The sequence below is a fragment of the Buteo buteo genome, chromosome 2, assembly GCF_964188355.1.
Source record: "Buteo buteo chromosome 2, bButBut1.hap1.1, whole genome shotgun sequence".
In the NCBI taxonomy this organism is placed as follows: Eukaryota; Metazoa; Chordata; class Aves; order Accipitriformes; family Accipitridae; genus Buteo; species Buteo buteo.
In genome coordinates this window covers 68,483,109-68,492,043 of record NC_134172.1, presented here as the reverse complement: position 1 = coordinate 68,492,043, position 8,935 = coordinate 68,483,109, and the positions used below count along the sequence as shown (strand labels likewise).

Sequence of the window (8,935 nt, the reverse complement as noted above, 5' to 3'; positions counted from 1 at the left end):
TTTCCTTCTTTCTTGCCTTCTTTCCTTCCTTCTTTCTTTCTTTCCTTCTTTCTTTCTTTCTTTCCTTCTTTCCTTCTTTCTTTCCTTCTTAGTTTCTTTCTTTCCTTCTTTCCTTCTTTCTTTCTTTCTCTCTTTCCTTCTTTCTTTCTTTCCTTCTTTCCTTCTTTCCTTCTTTCTTGCTTCTTTCCTTCTTTCTTTCCTTCCTTCTTTCCTTCCTTCTTTCCTTCTTTCCTTTCTTCTTTCCTTCTTTCCTTCTTTCTTTCTTTCTTTCCTTCTTTCCTTCTTTCCTTTCTTCTTTCCTTCTTTCCTTCCTTCTTTCCTTCTTTCTTTCCTTCTTTCCTTCTTTCTTCCCTTCTTTCTTTCTTTCTTTCCTTCCTTCTTTCCTTCTTACTTTCTTTCCTTCTTTCTTTCCTTCTTTCCTTCTTTCTTTCTTTCCTTCTTTCCTTCTTTCTTTCTTTCCTTCTTTCCTTCCTTCTTTCCTTCTTACTTTCTTTCCTTCCTTCTTTCCTTCTTTCCTTCTTTCTTTCTTTCCTTCTTTCTTTCTTCTTTCTTTCTTCTTTCCTTCTTTCCTTGTTTCCTTTCTTCTTTCCTTCTTTCCTTTCTTCTTTCCTTCTTTCCTTCTTTCCTTCTTTCCTTCTTTCTGTCTTTCCTTTTTTCTTTCCTTCTTTCTGTCTTTCCTTCTTTCTTGCCTTCTTTCCTTCCTTCTTTCTTTCTCTCCTTCTTTCTTTCTTTCTTTCCTTCTTTCCTTCTTTCTTTCCTTCTTAGTTTCTTTCTTTGCTTCTTTCCTTCTTTCTTTCTTTCTCTCTTTCTTTCTTTCTTTCCTTCCTTCTTTCCTTCTTTCCTTCTTTCCTTCTTTCTTTCTTTCTCTCCTTCTTTCTTTCTTTTTTCCTTCTTTCTTTCCTTCTTTCTTTCCTTCTTTCTTTCCTTCTTTCTTTCCTTCTTTCCTTCTTTCCTTCTTTCTTTCTTTCTTCCTTGCTTCCTTTCTTTCTTTCGTTCTTTCTTTCTGTCTTTCTGTCTTTCTGTCTTTCTTTCTTTCTTTCTGTCTGCTTTCCCGGCCACTCACAGTTATCTGCGTTAGTGTTTAGACAGCTTTGTGTGTAAAATAAGACACATAATGGGTTGTGTGATGAGAACTGTCTAATATGCTTTAACCCTGTCTGTTCCCTTCCAGCCGTGGCCCTCATGGTCGGAATAATGGATCCTTACCCTACAAGTCCAGAGGCAGCCCACTTGCTTCCCGTGAAAAGCACCCTTTGTCAACACTGTGCAAAGAACAGCCGAGTCCTGCTAACATCTGTCAGAATTTTGGGGCTTCTTCAGCCAGCAGCGGCAACTCAGCCTCGTGCAAAGGAAGCGGCAGCGGTCCAGCGATGAGGCTAGTCTTGATTTCAGCATCCCCGGGTCCAGCACACTGACTTATCTTTTCCGCACTGTAATGTGGCATCAGCTGTCTGGGTTGCCGAGCGGGTCACTGTGCTTCTCAGCATAGGTGTGACTCCTCGTATTGGTGGCTCGACAGTCAGCAGCGTGCTCCAACCCATGCAAAAACCTTTCTTGTTTCAGCACTGTGAAATTCAAGGTTACTTCTAGTCAAAGCCCTTTGTAGTTGGTTTTCGCTCCAAGGCAGCAAGCTCCTTCCTGTGGTTTCACGCCATCAGTTCTCGTGTGGATTTACTGGTTCTTTCGTATGAGGGTCCTTTCACTTTGGAGAGAGTTGGGTGGGGTAGTATGGAAAATATTACACATTCGGGTGAAACCGACCCTGCCCAGCCATAGGCACCTCCCTGTGCAGTTTCCCGTGCAGGAAAGAAAACCCGCCAGAGCACGCGACACATATTGCGGAGAAGAAATTGCCTCCACGCTGCTGCTGTTTCCCTCTCTCGGGCAAGTCAACAGCCAAGGCCGTCAGATACGCACCTAAAGCGAGGTAGGGTGAACCTAGGTGTCAGGGTGCTCAGCCTCATGACTCACGCGTGGAGCTGAACTCACTCCGTACGCTACCTCACGTGGCTGTGTCTGCAGCCGGGCCACTGGCTGAGGCAAACCTGCGCTCCTCTTCTCCTCTGGCTAATGAAGCCTGGTCCCTGTCCCCAGCGGCTCTTAATGAATCCAGTGGCTTTAAATGTAAAGGTCCAAGGACGCACCCTCAGACCCTGTACAGGGTTGGGCTTTTCTTGTTCCTCTGTGTCTCCTTCCCCCAAGAGTGGGGCTTTAAGGTTAGGCTTAGTCTTCCTCAGCCTCTTCAGAAGAGGCCTGACCCTGTTTATCAGACTGGTGGTTTTCTGCTTGTGGATTCTGAGACGGAGTTCATGGATTGTCAGCTTGTCAGCAGATGCTCTGGAGGCAAAGATTAACTGAGCAGCAGCACCGGTGCTGGAGGGCAGCCGTCCCAGACTATCATCTCCCTCCTCTTCTGGAGGTTTCTCCACTGGTTTTCTCTCCCTCTGCTGCACCGTTTCCCCAGAGGCGGACACCGCAGTCCCTCCCTGTGCTTTTTGCTGGTTTTCCCTTCCTACGGCCGCCTCGCCTGGTCCCAGCGGTCACTGCTCACAGCCCCCCCCGAGCCATGGGACCAGCGACGGCAGTGTCTCTGTCTCTACACCCGCCTGCCCCTCCCGGTGCCGGTGCTCTCCGCAGAGCAGCCCTGGACAGGCAGGGTCCCCGGCAGCAACAGGCACCATCAGGGGTGTGGGGGGGACACCCACGCTCGCGGCCCCACCAGTGGTGGTGGTGGAGCAGTGCCAGAACCCACAAGAACCCCGCAACCTCGGGGGCCGTGGGGCAAAGGGGCCACAGGACCGCAGGGCTGTGACGTGAGCGAGGCACACGCAGGGGGATCTGGTTATAAGGGGAAAAATACCGACCAGAAGAAGATGTTTGCGGAAATACCGGCAGGGACAATGCCTGCCAGCCTGGGAACCGTGATCCTGTGCACGCCGCTGGGGACGAGAAGCATCCTTGAGCAGCGCGGCTGGTATCTCTGAAGCGCAGCTCAGCACCGAGAAACCAAAGGCATCCTGGCATACTTTAATACTTTAATAGTGAGTCCAGCCATCCTCAGGGTACTCCGCCCCCTGAGCTGGAAGGCGAGGATGAAGAGCAGAACATACCCCCCTCAATCCAGGAGGAATTAGTTAGGGACCTGCTACGCCATCTGGACACTCACAAATCTGTGGGACCTGATGGGATCCATCCAAGAGTACTGAGGGAACTGGCAGAGGTCCTTGCCAAGCCACTCTCTGTCGTCTATCAGCGATCCTGGTCAGCAGGGGAGGTCCCAGAGGACTGGAGGCTTGCCAGCGTGACGCCCATTTATAAGAAGGGTCGGAGGGAGGATCCGGGGAACTACAGGCCTGTCAGCCTGACCTCGGTGCCGGGGAAGATTATGGAACGGTTTGTCTTGAGAGCGCTCACATGGCAAGCCCAGGATAAGGAGGGGATCAGGCCCAGTCAGCCTGGGTTTACGACAGGCAGGTCCTGCTTGACCGGCCTGATCTCCTTCTGTGACCAGGTGACCCGCCTAGTGGATGAGGGAAAGGCTGTGGATGTTGTCTACCTCGACTTCAGCAAGGCCTTTGACACTGTCTCTCATGGCACACTCCTTGAGCAGCTGGCGTCTCGCGGCCTGGACAAGTGCACCCTTCACTGGCTGAAAAACTGGCTGGCTGGCCGGGCCCAGAGGGTTGTGGTGAATGGGGTGAAATCCAGTGGGCGGCGGGTCACAAGTGGTGTTCCTCAGGGCTCGGTGTTAGGCCCCGTTCCGTTTAATATCTCTATCGATGATTTGGACGAGGGGATCGAGGGCACCCTCAGCAAGTTTGCAGACGACACCAAGCTGGGAGGCAGGGTCGATCTGCTGGAGGGTAGGGAGGCCCTACAGAGAGACCTGGACAGGCTGGATCGATGGGCCGAGGCCAACTGTATGAGGTTCAAGAGGGCCAAGTGCCGGGTCCTGCACTTGGGTCACGGCAACCCCGTGCAGCGCTACGGGCTTGGGGAAGAGCGGCTGGAAAGCTGCCCGGCAGAGAAAGACCTGGGGGTGCTGGTTGGCAGCCGGCCGAATGTGAGCCAGCAGTGTGCCCGGGTGGCCAAGGAGGCCAACGGCCTCCTGGCCTGCATCAGAAATAGTGTGGCCAGCCGGAGCAGGGAGGTGGTTGTTCCCCTGTACTGGGCACCGGTGAGGCCGCCCCTCGAGTCCTGTGTTCAGTTTTGGGCCCCTCACTACAGGAAAGACGTGGAGGTGCTGGAGCGTGTCCAGAGGAGGGCAACCAAGCTGGTGAGGGGCCTGGAGCACAAGTCTGATGAGGAGCGGCTGAGGGAGCCGGGGCTGTTGAGTCTGGAGAAAAGGAGGCTGAGGGGAGACCTGATCGCTCCCTACAACTACCTGCAGGGGGGCTGTAGTGAGGTGGGTGCTGGTCTCTTCTGTCAGGTGGCTGGAGATAGGACGAGAGGAAATGGCCTCAAGGTGAGGCAAGGGAGATTTAGGTTAGATATGAGGAAAAAATTTTTTACTGAGGGGGTTGTCAAACGTTGGAATGGGCTGCCCAGGGAAGTGGTTGAGTCACCATCCCTGAAGATATTGAAAAAGCGAGCGGACAGGGTACTTCAGGACATGGTTTAGGGGGCATGGTTGATGGTTGGACTCGGTGATCTTGAAGGCCTTTTCCAGCCTAAATGATTCTATGCTTCTATACTGTGAAATGTGTTCATCTGATTCATGTCAATACAAACAATGCTCGGGCCGCATAATAGAATGTGACCCTCACTGTATATGTAATCTTTAACCTTTTTGTCGGTCCTCCTATAACCGCAGGCCGGGAGGAGACAGATGATATGTATATAGTTCTTTTTTTTTTTTTGCCAGCCCAAAACCAGTTTTGTTGTGAACTGCACAGTGTTAAACAAGAGATCCTAGGGCAGAACTGAGGCATTTATCATAGTATTAAGCGAGGTTATGAACGGGGTGATCTTTAGTATGTGTAAATAGAGGGTATGTATAAATAGAAGGTGTGTTGAAATGGCAGTGTGTAAGCAATTGTGATATGCATTTGTTAGAAGGGGAGTCTCTGTTGTGAGCTTGTTTGGGTTCTGGTGACCACAGCTGGTGTTGTGCAGGGTGTCGGCTATGGCACAGGATGTCTGCTGTCATGCCTGAGCAGTGCGGAGATTGGTCGGAGATACATTGCATGGAAGACCCCTCAGCCAATGGGGAGAGTTCGAGAAGTTTCTAGCATAACTACAGCACCTGCACAACCAGGAGGTGGAGAGTCTTTTGGAAGGACACGCCTAGTATGAATATGTAACTAATGCTAGACTATAAAAGAAGCTGGGTTGTTTTTCACAGCGGGCGTCTTCCCTTCCAGGTTGCTGCCCGTGTGTAGGTCCCCCGTCAAGACCTATGCATCCCGGGGGCAGAAGCAGGGCGATGGGTTCCGTCCCTGCGGCTGGCCCCACCGTTGCTGCCGTTGCGACTTCTCTGTTGGAGCGTCTACAGGACAACGAGGTGAGACGGGGGCATCCCACTGTGCTGCCAGAGGCTTGAGGGCTTCCCCCCCCGAGCCCTGCCTTCCCTGCCCAGGAGAGGGCAAGTGCCGCACGTCCCGCGTGCGAACGTTCCCTCTGGCGCTGGGCTGTGTCCATAGGAGTGGTGGGTTTGGGGAGGACCTGGCCTGGCGTCGGTATGACCTCGGGTTGGGTGGCTGGTGCTCGGACACCGTCTGCAGGGCAGCTGCTCCCTCCGCTCCTTTCTGTCGCAGACACGAGCTGGGGGCACGAGGCCATGGTGCCGTTCGCAGGCTCTCCGGAGAGCAAGGGCTGGCAGCTCGCAGCTCCCCGGGAACGAGGGCAAAGTAAGTCTTAATTTCTCCCTTCCGTGGTCTGTCCTCAGGGTGACCGAGTGCAGAATTACCGCCAGCTGGAGAGCGCCTTGCAGGGAGGTGACGGCCGTTTGCCGAGCGGTCTCTTGAACCGCCTGATAGCTGAAGCGTCTGGCGACGTAAGAGCCGCCCAGGTGAGCTTGTTCTCTTTGAAGACGGAGGTTCCCCAATGCCCCTGTGAGAGCTCCTTCTCCTGGGGAGCCCTCCCCGTAGAGGAGAGACCGTATCCAGTTCCGCGCTGGGGTGCGTGTAGAGCCAGCGAGCCCCTCTGTGCGAGGCGACTGATGAGCCGTGCTTGGAGGATGGAGCTGGGACACACAGGCTCCCAATTCCAGCTGCTGGCAAGTCTTGGCTTAGGGAGAGGCTCTGGGGACTCGTTCTTGTGGGGCACTTGGTGAGGGCCTGTCGAGAGCGCCGGAGAGGGGCGGACGTGGTCTGCCTGGGGAGAGTTGGGTTCAAGTCTCTGTTGCCCGCCCTGCTCGCCTTCCCCGGGGCACAAAAAGCGGCAGATGCCTGGCCTGGGGCGCAGAGGTCCCCGTGGGGTCTTGCTGGGGAGACGGGACTGTCTCTCGGCTAGCCCTGAGGTCATTGCTGGCCGGTTTATCCCCATCCGAGCGCCTCAGCCTTTTTCCCGCGGAGCGTTTCACCTATGGTGCTTTTTTAGGGTGTGAGCGATGACGTGAGGACAGCCGCTAGTGACATCCTGGTGGCGCTGGCTGGCTCCCACTTCCATTTCGTGATGTCCGAGCTGCAGGGACACCTGAAAGCCGTGGGGGGAACCTCCGAGGAATTCCTCTTTGTCACCCTGGGCAAACTGGCCAGCAGCTATGGTATGGAACCCTGGCCTCCTGCTTTGAGTGATGGTCCGTGATAACCGGGAGAGGGATCCTTCCCCCCCCAGATGCTGTGTCCCGAACCGGAGGGCTATGGGCTTGCGGTGCCTCCTTGCCAGGCTCCATTGCCAGGGCTGGGGCTGAGCGGGAGCTCTGCCTCACAGCCTCAATCGTGGTGCTCTGAGGGCAGGAACGTGTCAGGGACCAAACCTTCAGGGGCTCTGCCCCACACCATCCTCCCCATGCCCGCCAAAGCCCTTCCCTGCTCCCTCTCAGGAAAGCAGGAGCCCTCCCCATTGTCGGGGGCCTCCCCCATCCCTCAGATATCACTCATGTCCCCCTGGCCCTGCAGCACGTCCCCCCCATCCCAACACTCCTGGCCCTCCTGCTGGGCAGTGCCGTTGAGGGCTGGACCCCAGGCCCCCCCACGGCTCCGGCTGACTGCGTCCACGCTCTAGCCCTCTGCCCTGCCCTCTCTGCAGCCCTGCGATGCATCCCTTTTGCCGGAATGACGCTGCTCGCCCTCCGCGCCGTCCTGAGCCGAGTGGGGAGCGGACCGGTCCGGCGTGCCGTCTGCGGTGGTGAGTGTCGGACCCTCAGCCGTGGCCCTGAAGGCAGGGGAAGGGTACGGGCTGGCTCGCTCCGATCTCGGCGCGTCCGAGCCCGACCTCGCTATTTCGGCAATGCCAAACCGCCGTGAGCGTGTAGGAACGGCGGGTGAAGCGTCAGAGGTTTCTGGTGGGCAGGACGTGGAGACGCTGGGTACCTGCACAGAGGAACTCAGGGGTGCCTTTGGGCTGCCTGGTCCTGAGCCTTTCGACCGGCTTCACGTGCCTGTGCTGAAGGGCAAATATTTGGGCAGGGGAGGGCGAGGGATGCAGCGGGTATAGGCTGGAGGGGAACAGGCACGTGAGGAGGAGAAGCTGTGGTGGGGAGGAGAAGAGAAAGAGTGCAGACACCTCGAGCGCAGGGTTTGCGCCCCTGAATCCAGATGTGGCCTCAAGCCAAAAGCTGGCAAGCTGGGGGCTGTGCTGAAAGCAGGCTTGGGTGAGAGTGCGAGGTACCCTTCCCGCCGCAGGCGCCCACGTGCCCCTTTTTCCCTTCTTTTGGTGCAGTTCTGGAGCAATGGTCGGAAGGGGTGAAGACTTACTTCTGCTCCTGGGACAAATGCCCCTTCCCTCGCGTCGGGGAAGCGCAGCTCTGCAAACACGTTTACCCCCTCTATTGCTACGTGGTGCAAAACTGGCTGGGCTGCGAGGAGGAAGAGGTGAGGGCAGCTGCCTTTCCAGCCCAGGGACTGAGAAAGCCCCCCCCCAGGCCAGGAGTCTGCCAGTACCATGCCCAGGGCTGGTAGTATTTGGCTGACAAGAAGCAGCCAAATCCTGGGACCTTTTAGCAGCGGGGCGTTGGGTGCCAGCACGGGGAATTGCTTTTCGTCCTCCGGAGTGAGCCCTTCTCTCTGGGAGGGGTAGGACTCGTGGGCAGGGGTTGCTGAGCGCTCGGCAGATCTTCAGCCCTCCCTTCCCTCTCCAGGACAAGCAAGCTGCCCTCAGGGCGGTGGCTGCCATGATTGGCGTCCTCCTGCGCGAGGAGCAGCACCGGGAATACGCCTGGGATCAGCTCCTCCTGTACCAAGACACTTTCTGGGCGACCAAGGTCAGGCATGGCCGTGGGGTCTGTGCAAGTACCGCAAGGTGTTGGGGAGCTGCTGGGTGCCAGAGGAGCTAGGGAGCCTTTACTGAAGGAACAGGGAGAGCAGAGGAGCCCTGAGGCTTCTTTCAGGCAAGAGAAGAGCAACCCAGGAGGGAGCCAAGAGGCACTGGGGCTTCTCTCCTGTGGAAGGGATGCTCTGCCATCTCCCTGGGGCTCTGGTGTGCCTGAGGAGCTCTGCCCTGGTGCCCAGGGCCATGTCCAGCCCTGTCAGACACGGGGAGAGGTCTCACGGGTGGGAAGCCACGGCAGGTGATGAGGGCAGTTCTGGATTTCCTCAAGGAGCTGCTCAGCGCCAACGCCCGCGGCCGCTCAGCGTGGGATATACATGTGCTGCCTGTCTGCTCTGGCCCCACAAAACACGACCAGCCCCGCCAGTAGAAGCGTGCAAGCGTTTCTACGCAGGTCTGGCAGCAGAGCCTGTCCCCCGCAAAAAGCCTGTCCCCACCGCCCACTTTGTGTGTGTCTCTTGAACTTGCAGGAAGAGACAATGGAGGAGCCCTGGGACTCCACGGC

At 56.0% G+C, this 8,935-nt stretch overlaps 1 long non-coding RNA gene across 1 annotated transcript; it reads left to right on the top strand.

Annotated features, from left to right (window-relative positions):
• The first annotated feature begins 7,190 nt into the window (after positions 1–7,190).
• LOC142028708 (uncharacterized) lies at positions 7,191–8,935 on the top strand. Its single transcript, XR_012649666.1, has 3 exons — positions 7,191–7,290; positions 8,243–8,365; positions 8,901–8,935. It is a non-coding gene; the product is annotated as an uncharacterized LOC142028708 (long non-coding RNA).